The sequence below is a fragment of the Sceloporus occidentalis genome, unplaced genomic scaffold (assembly GCF_023333645.1).
Source record: "Sceloporus occidentalis isolate IW3139 unplaced genomic scaffold, rSceOcc1.0.p SCAF_5, whole genome shotgun sequence".
In the NCBI taxonomy this organism is placed as follows: Eukaryota; Metazoa; Chordata; class Lepidosauria; order Squamata; family Phrynosomatidae; genus Sceloporus; species Sceloporus occidentalis.
Window position 1 is genome coordinate 64,373,213 of NW_028316985.1, and position 15,473 is coordinate 64,388,685.

A 15,473-nucleotide genomic window follows, 5' to 3' on the forward strand; every position below is an offset into this window, starting at 1 on the left:
CAGTGATGTCAGCTACCATTGATGGTATAGTTGTGCTTCATTCATAACAAAGCAGGAAACAATATCTACATACCCTTAATAAATATCTAAAACATCTGACCACAGAAACAACCAGAGAGGAAGTGATCCTGGACCTAATGCTGAACAGAACCTAGTGCAGGAAAAGAATATTGAAAAGCTTTTGTGACCCCGCTGCTATCAATTTTAATTTAAGAGGGCAATTGCCAAGGAACTCCAACACAGTGCCTCTCCAGATGGGGCAAATCATTGGAAGGCTGCAATATTTGTTACTGTAGTCTTTGAGCATTTTTTCACATCCAAATGACATTTCTGTTTTTGCAGATTATTTTCTGGCAATTTCCAGCTCCAGCTGCAACATTTTCCCCCACCCTCAAGTAATTATTTTTAGAAAATTCCAAGAAATATCAGAACAAAACAATATTATTCTCCTTCCTTTTTGATTTTTTTTAGAATGCTGCAGTGCATCACTTAAATAACACTATAGCACTATAGCACTAGAAGATTAAAAAAAAATAGAGGGATCAACATAATCTGTTAAAACATAGGGCCACCTCAGCAAACCATACCTCAGTTTTGTTTTTTAAACAAAACCTTTGGAAAAGCCTTAAGATGAGGGAACTTGGAGAGAGTGAGATAGAGAGAAAGAGAGAGAGAGAAAATGAATTAAAATAAAAAGTTGGAACAAAAAATACAATTTCTTCCAAATGAATACTGGTTACTTAAAACACAGTAATGAAGTCTGTGCTACAATATTTACAACAGATCAGAAAAAGCAGTACAAAATTCAAGGGAATGCCATGCCTGCAGTTTCCAGGAACCTATTACAGTGTCTAAATAATCTGAATGCAGTGGCATCAGAGGTGCAGGGGATATGGCTTGCAGTGGGTGACACCCCAGAGAGGAGTGACAACAAGTCGGGCCCTCCTCCTGCTGCCCCCCTCCTGGCTTTGCCGTGGCAGTGGAGGCCTCCTTACAAGGAGACCTCTGTCACTGCAGTACAGGAGAGAGCCCAGCAGATCCTTTTGGCCACCATAGTTCCCTTGTCCAGCACTCCCCCTGAACCGGGTGACACCAAGAGTGGGGACACCACTGTCTGAAGGCACCAGATCCTGTCTGATCTTGGTAGCTAAGCAAGGTCAACTTTGGTTAACTTCCATTAATTTATGTAAAAATAATATCAACCAAACCTTACACTGAATCTATGTTACAATACAATGAATGGCACGCCCATCCACAGTGTGTTCACTCCATCATGCTGCTGTGCCCAAGCACCCCCCTTCCCATAATCCTGGCTATGTCCCTTTTCAGAACTGGAAATTTTACCCAAATAAGAGGAACAAAACTAATAACTAGTAACCTTGGTTTGTTTATTTCTTTGTTTACTTGGTAAAATGGAATTAAAACACTTTTAAGAACAAAAGGATACACGCAAGGGTAGGGTAGGTTTTTCAAACAAGTAAATATGTAGCTTGTTGCATGCACATTTAACCTGACTGCACCTTAACAAGATGCAGCCGGGACACAGGAACAAAATTGCTGGCAGTCGGGTTAAATGTGCATGCGATAAGCTCCTATGATTGGCCTCAGTGATCATTATCTGGAACAATGCATTTGAATACCACAAAAATGTTTAAGCTTTAAACAATGGAAACCTGGGAGAGTCTGTTTAGACAAGATGAGGGAGTGTTACACTCTAGAGAGTGCAGGTTGTGAGGAAGTCAGAAAAGTAATTTGATTCAAATGCCTCATAGAAAATATGCCTGAGAAAAAGAAACCACCAGGAATTCAATAGCAAATTAGGAAGGAAGGAAGGATAGAAGAAAAACATGGATTCACTGAAAGATATAAAAATCACAGTATTTTGCATCCATGCTACCCAGGCTTTCAGATAGTCTGGGCTTAAGTTGGTCAGCTACATAGGGTATAATCAGCACATTCAACTGTGCCAGGAAATGGACTAGTAGCTAGTGAAGCTGTTTGAACAAAGGAACTTAAGTGGTCCCTATACACAGACCCAGGCAGCGGTCTAGCTGAAGCATTTTGGACCTGTTGAACTTTCTGAACAGATTCAAAAGGCAGCCCCACATAGAATGTGTTACAGTAATCCAAATATTAGGTAATCAAATCAGATGTTACCATGGCCAGATCTGACGTCTTCAGGAACTTGGACAGCTGGTACACAACTTTTAATTGTCTAAATATGCCCCTGTCCTCCAAGCTCAACGCTGAGTTCAAGAGTACTTTCAAGATACAAATCCGAGATTTCAGGCTGCTTTAAAAAACCAGGAAAGGCAAGGATTCAACATATACATAGTGGCTCTCACCTGTCCAAGGATCCTGTCCACATCCTCAGGCGGCACAAACTGAAAGGTATTCCACAACACAGGACAAACAGGAGCCAAGATTACATTCACTAGACCACGTCATAGCAAATCTAAGCAGTTTTGTCTGTGAAATCTCTTCCAAATTCCTTATAGTGGGATGTTGACTGTCTGCATTGTGTTCTAGTTTGGGCAGAGGTCAAAAGGCACCTAACCACTTTAGATAACTTGGTCCAGATGCAATAGTGGCAGGGAAGTACACTTTCTTCCATGCCACCATTGCCATGGAGTATATCTTTCAGTGGGGTCTACCTTTGTTTGGTTAGATCAGGTCTGGGTTTTCCTACCTCAATAATAATAATAATAACAACAACAATAATAATAAATTTATATTCTGCTTTTTCACAAAGGAATCAAAGCAGATTCCAACAGTATAAAATAAACAACATATAGTTAAAATAGGGTCGCCATAATTGTCCACTAAAACCCGGGACAAAATGTAGGACCAAATCTAGACCAAACTGTAGGACAACTGCAGGACAAAACTCAGCCCAAAATGTAGGACATTTACGAAAAATGGAGGACCTTAAATGTGTCCTACATTTGGTCCCGGGTTTTAGTGGACAATTATGGCAACCCTAAGTTAAAATCACAACTAAAAGAACTAATCCCAGAACCTAACCCACCACCCAAACATAAAACTAGATGCAAACATAGGTACAAACCATAAAATAAAATTAAATAGCAAAAAATATAAAAGATATACTGGAGCAAACATAATAAAATAATGAAGTTATAAGTAGGCTATACAAATAATTATCCTGTGGGAGGAGGGGGGAGGGACAGGGAAAGCGACAGAATGTCAGTGTCAATAACAATATTGGAAACAATGGAAATGACAAGATTACCATCAGCAATAGTTATAGTGATAGGGGGAGGCCAATCAAGGAGGCTGCTTGGGAAAGGCCTGCTGGAAGAGATCTGTCTTAATTGCCTTTTTAAAGGCTTCCAAAGTGGTAATATCATGGATCTCGTCCGGCAGGTCGTTCCAGATCCTGGGAGCGGCAGAAGAAAAGGTCCTCTGGGTTACCACTGTTCCACTCATTTAATTGCTGCCATCTCCCAAGTAAACCAAGGGACTTGCTTAGCTCCCCTTAGTGGGAGGAGATGCTCAGGGATAATTGTGTCCACTGCCTTGGCCATTCCTCCATTTCAGAGGCTTCAACAGAATCACCTGCCACAGCAACAGGAAACTCCCCAAGAGCCATGATAACAGAACTATGGCAATTTCCTCCACACCCAGATCACCATCATGCTACTCACCCAGAAAACTAGGGTGTGTCCTGCAACACAGGTGTTACCAGATAGTACTTTGGATAGATCTATGGTTGTCATGGAAGACATTCGGTCCTCAGCTTCCCTGAACAGAGTGGCCTCAGCATGAATACTGAAATCCCCCAGTTCTAAAAGTTTGTGTGTGGGAACTCCAACATCATCACTGAGACCAGCTTGGTCAGCTCAGAAAACAAAATTGTTGAGCAGTCTGATGGCCAGTATGTTAAGAGATTCCCTACTCAGGAGTTTATCAGACTCAAGTTTTGGACCCTGCAATTGCGCTAAGGAAATGTAAAGAACGTTGCGAAATGACTGTTTCGCACGATGTCTTACCACATTGCTTGTATTTCTGTCATTCCCCCGTAATGTTATGTTAGCGCTACAATTGCGCGAAAGTTGCGATTTGCATGATGCGAAACCATGCATAGCGGAACTGTCTACTACACTAGTGCCTTCTGTTTCTGTCGAGCATTTCTCATCAAAATCCTTGTGCATGCCCTTTGGAGGCTTTGGTGGCATCATGACCTTTGTGTTTCCGGGGGAGCGAGGGGGTCCCCCCCATCTTTAGGGTCCTATTTAGAGGAGGGGAGGGGGAGAAGGAAAGGGGAATCTGGATGCAAAGAGTGATAGAAGGCAAAAGTGGAAATCAGGGTGGCTTTTGGTGGGGGGGGGGAGTGGAGAAAGTGATGGAGGAGGATGAGGAGGAGGAAGGAGCCGTGGGAAGAAGGGAGCCACGGAGGGCATCCTATAATGGAGCAGGAGGAGGAGGATGAAGGACCCAGGGCAGCTCAGAGGGAGGTGAGGGTCGGAAGGAAGGAAGAGGAGGAGGAGGATTGCCCACGGAAATAGGGCTGTGGAGAAAAGCTGGGAATGTAGGGAAATGGATGCAGCAGGAGCAGCCTCTTTTGACAATTTATGCACCTGATTTTTGGGGTGCTTGCTTTCTTCTTGCTCCTGGAACTTAAGCGCCATTATTATTATTGTTATTATTATTATTATTGTTTGTGTTATATGCGGGTGCTACAGTCAGAATGCCTGCGCTGCATTTCCATTTTATTCCCAACAGATTCCATGGGTCAGTTGGAACTGACAGGTCACTCTGTCTCAGCCTCAGTGGAAGGCAATGGCAAAGTGTAAGCAGGAGGAAAGGGGTCAGGTCAAAGGCAGGGCATGAACAGAGCTCCCATCAGGCACTTTCCTCCCTTTTTAAATAAACTATTTTTGGCAAAATGAGCGCATGTTTTGTTGTGTTTTTTCCTGAGGAATATATATATATATATATATATATATATATATATATATATATATATATGTGTGTGTGTGTGTGTGCCCTTTGCAACAGTATCCCTTTGCTGGAAATCAGCTAATGAAAGGGAAAGGGAACAATGAAAGGGCACTTTTTTCCTTGGAGAATCCATGCTAAAATGCGAATGTTACAATCAAATGTTACGTTTGTTGTTCTTGTCAATTAGGCAATTGGCAAAATGATACATGCTTTTGCAAGGAATGCAGGGATAGCTCTGAAGTGCTTTTAAAGTCATAAAAGAATGCATGACAATTGCATCCTTTTCTGGCATTTACGAGGTGACAAATTTATTATTATTATTATTATTATTATTATTATTATTATTATTATTACATGTGCAAGAGGCATTCTGGGGTGGCACTTACAGCCTCCCAGGTGTCCATGCAGGACAGAGGAATGGGGCTGGGATGGATGACCCCTAGGGGACCCTATCATTTACAGCCTCCTAGGTGTGCATGCAGGACAGAGGAATGGGGCAGCCTCCTTGGCGTCCATGCTGAAAAGAGGAATGGGGCTGGAACGGATGACCCCTGGGGGTTCCTTACATTGGAAGCCTCCTAGGTGTTCATGCAAGACAGAGCCACCCCCCCTCCCCAGGGGTTGTCCTGGAAAAGGAAGGCCACCGGAAAGGAATGGAATGGGGTCAAAAAAAGCCCAGCATCATGGGAACTTTGCATTCAGTAACTTAGCGTTGCGTCACGCTGCTGCCTACCACACCAAACCATTTCGCAACACATTTCGCAAGATAATGGGAGACCATGGCCTGGCTTCCACTTTTGCCCGCAATGCCCAAAAAGGGGAGGAATGACGCTTAAACTACGGGAGCATTGTGCAACGGGCTCCCATAGAAATGAATGGTGTCTGGAAGAACATCGTGCTTTCACGTTATTGCGCAACGTTGGTGACACTAACATTGCGCGATAGGCAGGAAAAATCGCCAAAAACTCGCGTCTGATAAACTCCTCTGTTTCAGCCAGCCACTTCTAAATAAACACACTCATATCCAGTATACTGTGGGATGGGGTACCCACTGAAGGAGATGGAATCCCATTAGACTTCACTCGCCCCCAGGCTTCACCTGCTGCTATACAGAGGACACAACATTGCTGGGAGATGGTAATGCCCCAGCTTTACCCAGTGAGATCTCTTTAACAGAGCATGTTCATCCAAGATTGGGTCCTAGATCATAGTTTTTTCCCCATTTAAAATATGAAATGGAGTGGTGGGAGTCATAATTAACATATTTGGGGTGTTCCAGGTTTGGGAATGCTAAGTTAAATTGAAGTGTTGTTTTGAAACTGACTTCATGCTCTGTAAAACACAGCTGGGGCAAAGTTAGTACTCTAAAATTGTTTTGATTAATTTTGAGTAGAACCAGTGCTTTGGGATATAAATGTAGTACATGATCAACAGCATCATTATAAGCCAAAAATGTAAGATTACATTTCATTTACTCATGTAACTGATGGCAGTGTTGTTGCTTACTGCATGTGTGGCTGACAAATTTGGCACTAGTATTGGTACAAAGCTACAGTTAAGGAAACACACACTGTGTTGACAATCATCCAGGAAACAAGTGATCTGTCCCCAGGGTTTATGTGGGTGGATAGAAGTATGTGTTTGAGATTCATTGAGCATATCTGATTGCAGAAGCTCTTATACTTGGCTGCAGTCTCCTGTAACCCATTTAGACAACCATGTGGACAAACAGTTCATCATGCAGAAGGAACCAACCATTTCAAAATGACCCCTCCTGGCAAGTGGCTTATTGATGCCAGATATGTCCAAACAACAGCTTGCCCTATGCCTTTACTGAATGTCAAATAGCTGTGTGAATCACCCTAGATTTTGCAGCCAAGACAAGAAACAAATGGGAAACACATTTCCTCACGATATTCTCTAGTAATATCATAGTGATCGTGCTTTCCTTTTTAATTCAGAGCTGACCCTTCCAAGATCAGACTGGATCTAGACCCTATGGAATTAATGGGCTGTCATACGTTGATAAGTGACTTGAAAGGATATATATACACACAGAGATTTGATTTATGTGCTGAAAGATACAGAGAAGCATCCTATTCTCCTTAAGCTAGTATGACAGGTAAATTATGTGATCATTCTCTTAATGCAGAGACTTCTTCCAGAGAACTTTTGGCTCCATTTACACTATATTTTTGTACCGGATCTTCTCGGTGCAGTTTGTCATGATCGAATCTCACCCTGGCATTTTATATTGATTCCTGTTCACACTCGGGGGGGGGGGGGAGAGGAGGAGGAGGAGGAGCCATACTTTCTCAGTCTCAGAGAATTTGCCAAGAAAAGTGGGAAGAGGAGGAAGAGGAAGGAGAGAGGGAGAGGAGGAGGAGAGAGGGAGGGAGAGAGAGAGGGAGAGAGAGAGGGAGGGGGCAGCAGTGCAGCAGCAATGGGAAGAGGAGGATGAGGAAGGAGGGAGGGAGCATGACACAGCAGTGCAAATCTGGATCAATAATTCCCACTACCAAAGATCTGGATCCTTGCAGCACTGCAAAAAAGACTTGCTATGTGACCCAGTGCCAAATGCACCAAGTCAAGTGGGTTTTTGGGTGCTCCCCCCCTTGCAAACTACACAGAGTGCAGTTGGAGGGAGTATGGACACCTACTGTATAATGAGAATGTCAGCAGAGTTAGAAGAAAGTTATGTTAGGTATAATACTCATTAATACATTATTAAATAAACTATGCAGACAGTCAGGCAACACAGCTTGGTGATATCAACAGCCACTCCATCCCTGCTAAGATGGCCACATGAAAGAGGATGAGCTCTTTTACCTTTAACAGTTGTGTAGCAGAGGGAATTTCAGAAGGTGCCGCTTGCTATACATCTTCTGAAATATGTTATGTTAAACAATTATTAAAGGTACTGGAGACAAGCCATCTTTCTCACTTGGTCTCCCTGGTCCCCGGCCTTGGAGGGGTGGCCAGAAAGACATTTTGTGTAGCAAACAAGCCTTCATAAGGCTTGTTTTGTTATGAAGGGCAATGTTGTCAGCTCTGACACAAACTTATTTTCACATCCCCTCTCCCATCCTTAACTGCTGGTGTTGAGAGACGTTCCGATTTCCTTTTAAGGGCATGAATTTAATTACAAGCCATTATTATCCTTCCTATGGTATAACCTCTCTTAATCCTTATAATCCTCCAAACCTCTGTTTCTTCATAAAGATATCTATTGGATAGTTTCATACAACATATACATATGTTTTTAAATCAATGGGTATGAACTATGGCAGAAATATATGCTTTCAGTGGCCTCCTATGAATTAAAACTGTGCAGGTTAGTAGCTAAAGACTGGTTGGCCAGTTTGTCATTTTCAGTAACTTGTGTTCTCAAAATGTCAAGTTTCTGACATTTTAAAAACACCAATAATCACAATTTTAGGAATGCTTCCAGATTAGCCCAATTCTCTAAAATGCAATTTTTTGTTTATTCATTTCTTTTTGTACAGTAAACCTAAACAGTACTAATGCCCAGTGGTTCCAATACAATGTTTTTCGGATTTTCTTGCTGTTGTTTTTCAAACATGATTTGGTGTGCATGCACACACATGCATGCAGAGGCATAATAGACAACTACAGCATCAGTCTATTTAGCTCACACAGGCAAAATATTAGCAAGGCATTCCAAGACTCTTGTGAAAGTTTCTTATTCACACATCTTGCACATTAGTAATTAATAGTATTTTCTGTGCCCTTTAAACAGCCTTTCTTAAGTGTCTCTATGTAGGTTTTTATGTCAACAAACTTTTATTAGCTGTTTCTTCCTGTTTCCATATTTTTCCCATATTTATAGCACAAACTTTCTATTAAAAGTGAAAAGGAAAAAATGAAGAAAATAAACTAGTAAATAAGCCACAGAAACTGAACAGACATTGACACTGTAAGCTGACAATTTATAAAAAGAAAGGAAGCAATAGAAGGAGCGATTGCTTGGGGTTTTAACTTGGCTCTAGCTTCCCGGGCTGCAGCTGGGATGTAGGATGGAGGCGGGAATTATCACACACTAAATTGCCACCGAATCATCGGCTGCCATCATCAGCCTGGGTCCCAGCCGTACCCGCCAGCACTTTTTAGAAGTTGGAAAACTTTCCGACTTCTAAAAATTCCTGGCAGAGCATGGCTTGACCTGGCTGAGACCCGGGCTGATGGTGGCCAGTAATTCAGTGGCGATTTAGTGTGCGATAATTCCCACCACCATCCCGCATCCTGGCTGCAGCCAATTTAAAATGCCAAGCAATAAGCTCTGAATTTAGATCCCAGAAAAAATGCTTTGTTCTTGTAGGACTTAACAGCAAGATAGCTTTATAGAAAAAACTTTGTCCTAGGGAATGGGACTGGCTGAATAATATAGGGCTATACTAACTGCTGTGTGCAACTTTTCAGTAAATTACAGAAAAGCAATATTTCAGCAGTGTTGAGGGGCTGTAGTGTGCAAGCAACCTAAATTCCAATTCCTGTTTTATATGTCAAAGTCTATTTCTTAGACAGGTTTGGCAAACCATTGGGTGCTCCATGATATTAGTTTAGAATTCCCAACAGCCTCAAACAGCATGGACAGAGATCAGGGATGATGGTAGTTATAGTCAAAAAATAGCATGGCCACAGGTTTAGGTTATGTACATTTGCTTCTATAAAGAGGTACTCACTTAGCTAAATAACACTATAGTGAGATGAATTATTGTAGTGTCATATTGCTGCCACTATTGATGTGTGTGTGTATGTGTGTGTGCGCACATATGCTGTTTCTCTCTGTTTTGGTGTTATGTTTGGAATTCAAATTATCATGATTATTTTATGTTTTAATTATGTTGGTACACCACTTAATGTCCAATTGGATAACAGGTGGCTCAATTATTGTAGTAAAAAAAAAAAAAGAGTAAATGATGATGATGATGATTATATATATATATTATTGTGTGCTTTCATTATTGTTGCAGACCACTTCAAAATCTTCATACATAGGCAACTTATATTGGTCATAGAAATTTGAACCAGTGCTACTTTTCACACTCACTGTGGTTACACACATTGGTAAATGCACAATTTAATTAGAAATGGTCTTGTGAAAGGAAATTTTGGTGATTTATTTTATGACTTCAAGAAAAGTTGCACCTATGGCAATCTTATCCTAGTGCTTTCATGGTGGATTTATTCAGAAGAAGTTTCCCATTGCCTTCCTTTGAGGCTGAATTAGTGTTACTTGCCTGAGGTTGCCCAGTGGCTTGCTGCAGCTGAACGGGTATTTGAACCCTCGTCTCCCATGGTTTTAGTCCAACCCTCAAACTATGTTGGTTCCTTTCACTATGGGCAGAAATCATTGACAAATTACTGCCCCCATCTCAAAACACTGATTCCTACTGAAGTGGGCTATTTATTATTTCAAATTAGATAAGAGCTCAAACAATGCATCACAAAGCATGGAGCAGACAAATGGGCACAATGAATGTGTCTGAAGAGTGCAATCTTCTGGTGAAAACTGTTACAGGAGAATGGAAAGCCTGTCATTTTGAACCATTATGATTTTACTACATCTGCAGCAGTAGGATCGATTTCATTGCTCAGTTTGTTCTGTTTACCCTTTTCTTTTCTTTTTTAAACTACACCTGAACATATAGATGATTATATTCTCATCTATGAAGATCTCTGAATCTAGACTGAACCAAATCTTGGAAGAAAGATCATGAATTATTTAATGCAAGGATGATCAATAAACATTTCCCTAATAGCTATTACATTCCCTGACAGGCACTGTCAGCTAGGTCTGCCTATTGGTTATAGGTAAATTCTATTTGAAAACAGTGAAATTCTGGACCATGCCAACAGCTATCAGGTCAGAATGCACAGGGAAGCCATTCAAGTCCACAAACACCTAGACAACTTCAACAGGAAAGAAGAAACCCTTAAAGTAAACAAAGTTTGGCTACCAGACCTGAAAAACACCAAAATCAAGACCCAGCAAGGGCAAATGAAAACCACCCAAGGTTGGGGGAATTTCCCAGCAGACAATGGATCACTAATTAAATAGACACCCTGAGGCCTTGCCATTCAACAGCAGACCACCATACAGATTAACATGTAAATCGCTTGCTCTCAACCAAGGGTCACGCAGTATATATAGCCCACCTACTTACACACCATCATTTTCTGAAGATGCCAGCCAAAGATGCTGGCGAAACATCAGGAATAAACTCTTCCAGAACATGGCCACATAGCCCAAAAAAACCCACAAAAAACTATGGATTCTGGCCATGAAAGCCTTCAACTTCACAATGAATGGATTCATTTTCTTTTCTCTTTTTTGCTCACCTCCTTTTCCCACTCACCCTCTTTCTTCCTATCACCATGGGGTTATTCAGACATCTTTTTTTTAGTGCGACACTGCAAATAATCTCACTCACACATTTCGGGTTTGTTATTCACACTATGAAACCACATCGATGTGCATCACTGCAAGTTCAGCTGCTCACACATGCAACCATTTGAATGAAGATGGAGTCGACATGACACCAAGAAAATGTGAATGCATTCAGAACACCTTCAAGTCATGCAGAGCTTTATCCCAGGTCTATTCTGGCATTGGTTATTCACACTACTGATGATGAGAATATTTTTTTAAAACTTCAGGAAACCCTGATACTAAACTTGCAGTGATGTGCATCAATTAAGTGCATTTTGGCAGCTCCCCCAACTTAATCAGGTTCATTCATGATGCATGTGAACAATGGAGATTCAACCCACATTCATCCTGGATTATTTTCACAGTGTGAATAACCCCTAGACTGCTGGGAAAGGGACAGATTGGTCTTGTCAGACGTTTGAATTGATTAGTTGTAGAAGGCTCTTAAAATTAGGCCAAGGTGGACCACCCAAACCTGCAGACTGCCAAACCACGTTTAATTCAAATGATTTAAAAGACCCCAATGGATTATTGTCTTCAGTGATTATGGATTGTTGAGTTGGGCTTTAAACTGAATGACAGATGTGTGAAAGTTTTTTGAAGATGATTTCTTCAGATTAGAATCTCCTTGAAAAATCCACTGACATTTTCTTGCGGAAACAAAGGACAGTAATCATATGACTCACCTTTTTTCACTGTAAGCAAAAAGAATCAGACATCTGCATACAAGTCTCTGATGGTCTTCTTCCATAGTTGTCTTCTTTATGTGCCAAAGGATTGATTCCCAATTCTAATGTGCCATTCCTTCTCAGTACTAAATATACTAATTTGCAAAATCTATCCAGTTTTTCTACTCAAAATACTTGTGCAAACCTGCCTGTCTTCCATTAGAAGAAAATGTTTATGATGGGAACAATCATGGGTTTAAAAAAAAACACACACACCACTAAACACTTTAACACCAAAGTTTTTTTTAAAGCTTGAGTTTTGGTATTCACTGGAGGTACAAGTTCAAGGAGTATGTGTAAACAAGTTAAAGGAATATGTGTAAACTAGTAATGCTCCAAATCATCACCTTAAAACAAAAGATGGACAGGAAAGAATCCATGACTTGTGAAATGTATTAGTACAGTAACAGCACAGTCTGACATGTTTTCTTTAAGGCAATGCATCTTTTAGCACATCAAGGCTGTTTGACAAATCATGTCCTGAAGGGACCAAGTGGCAGACACATTTATGCACAGAATGTGCTAAATGCTGATAAAGATAAGCTACAGACTCAAAGGGGTTTTCCTTGCCTGAAGCTGTGTTCCTAGGTGACGGTTTGGAAATTACACAGAAGTGTTAAAATGCAGAATTTGTAAGGAATATATATTTCTTTCATGAATAAAGGCAGTGTCATGAAGGGGGCAAGAACTCTCTAACGAATCACTCCCTATACATTGCTATGATTATTTTAGAGTAAAGCAATTTTGATATGTAAATATACATTATAACTGAATCAGATCCAGGAAATGAAAACAAGGCTAAAGTCTTCAGCATGCTTACTTCAAAATCAAAACCAACATGACTTGTATAAGATAAAATGACCTCTTAGTATGTTGTTGTTTAGGACTGCATAGCAGTCCTCTCATTCAGTTTGGAGCTCAGTTTTGTGATTTTGATCCAGTCCTGATCCACTCTAGATCTAATCTGATACTGATCTATATTATCCATCTCTCTCTCTCCTTTTTAATACCAAGGTATTACTTTGGGTGCTTTGCAATTGCTATACTTCCTAAAGTAATATAACAAAACAACAACAACAAGCAAACAATTTAAGGGAACAGGAGTCCCAATATTGCTTGCTACCCCTCTGGCCATGATTGAAAACTTAAAGAAAGCTGCTTGCAGGTGACTGTTGATCAGAGAATGAGCTTAAGAGTGCTGAGTGGCCCTGCATATCTTCTCTCCTTCACTGCGACTGATGGGTTCACTGCTGAAAGCAATGTCTTGCTACAAGACAAAGACCACCTGAATAAAAATGACTCCACAATACAGAAGATAGCCACTTGATCCTTATGAAACAATACGTTTCATAATACTGGTGCTTTTCTATCATCAACTACACCTGCCTTCTAGATAGGACCTCTCCACCCTATTTGAAAAATGGAAATCATACCCCCCCAACTCCCACTTTGCTTACTGGGGAGCTTGTAACATACACCCACACACACTGGTGGTGAAGAAGGGATACATTGGGTTTGAGAGGGAAGAGAAACTTTGTTCCAAGTGTTAATTTTCTAAAAAAAGAATAACAGTAGGATTCTGCAAGTGATTCCTCTCTACCACAGTGCTTCAAATAAAGGGAATTTGCTCACCTGGATCACCCACTTCTGACTGCTTGCCTCCTGCCTGTCCACTTTGATCTCTTTCACTAATCACTGTAATATTTTACCACCTGAACTCTAATTCTTTAACTGGTTCTTCTTGATCAGTAAAGCTGATTTAGGAAGGTGCTCTCAATGCCAAGGGGAGAGTGCCAAGACAAAGGCAACATGAACTGGCAAGACTGAACACTTAGCTATGTGTGTATGTATTTTTTTTTAGTTTTTGGGGGGTGGAAAGTAAACTTTATATATGTCGTGTGTGTATATATGTATAAAATTTGAAGGCACTTATCTGCCACTCACAAGGGTCAATCCTGTCTCAAAAGTCAATTTTGTCATCAGATTCCATGCAAATTTTTTTTTTAAATGGTTATACAGCCACTTTGGTTTTCCCAACACATGTCAGTGGGAATTCTGATGATCTGGATTTCTACATTCAAAATGATCAGTTAAAGAGACAGGTAGATAATATATATTTAGAATGCAACTCTAGAGATGATCTGACAGGGTTTCCTAAAATCTCTCTCTCTCTCTCTCACACACAGAGGGGATTAGAAAGAATCACTCTGTTTCTTCAGATTATTTAATAGCTGATCCCTTTTTAAATTAAAAAATGGGTTAAATTCAATTTGGCCCTTCTGTTTCTGTTTTCACTTGCATTTTGAAAATCTATAAGGCTGGGGAATCTTTGACAACAGCATGAGAGGTATAATGGAGGTTGAGAAGTCGAAAACAGAAGACCGGTTCGAGGAGCCATCCCTTAGGGCAGCCCTCTGCTAAATAGTCTTATATCAGTAAGAGAACTTCAAGGACTGGAAAATTGGATGGATGAATATGGATCTGAATGGGTTATAGTGATGGATATGGACCTGAATGGATTATAGACATATTTGTGGATATTAATCATTGACATTTAAAAGGGAACCCATCCTTATCTTTTGAAGCAGAGTATATTTTTGTGGAGCAGTTGCTGGGGTAAACCTTAGCAACGGATATCTCTGGTACTCCTTGCCTTCAGGACTCCAGGAACACTGTGCACTATTGACTCTTAGTCTGATTCAACAAAACACTTGTGTTCCATGCATCTTTGTTTGCTTTTGTACAAAAGAAATAAACTTGTTCTTTCAAAGCTGGGCTCTCTCTTGTCTCTCTAAATAAAGTGCTGGAAAGTTTAACCAGACTGTAGGTTTCTTGGTTATATATTACTTAATATCTTTCTAACATGAGTTATGGGCCAGTACCTTAATATTTGCTTTTCCAGAGAAGAATAATATTATTGGAAATTGTCTTTCACATTACTCTGCATACCAATGCATAAAATGTAACAGTTGAAAAATACAATTCTCTCAATAGGGAAAGTTCTGCTATTATAGATGCAAATGTGGTCTGAATCTAAAAAATAAGCCTACAGAAAATAAAATAAAATAAAAGAACACATATTTGTGAAGTATTTCCTATTTATAGTTATCAGCATAGCTTGCTGATCCACCTTGTTCAACATCTACAATATTTTTTTATATGTTTATGTACTCTATTTGCATTGTCTAGTTCGCTTGTCAACAGGAAGCATTTGATCACTCAGACAGGCTTTACCAACTGTACAAATTTAAGTCTTGCATCTGATTACCTTCAGCATTAATCCCTGGTTAGTTCATCCCACAGCCTACATACAATTGCCTTTAGAAACT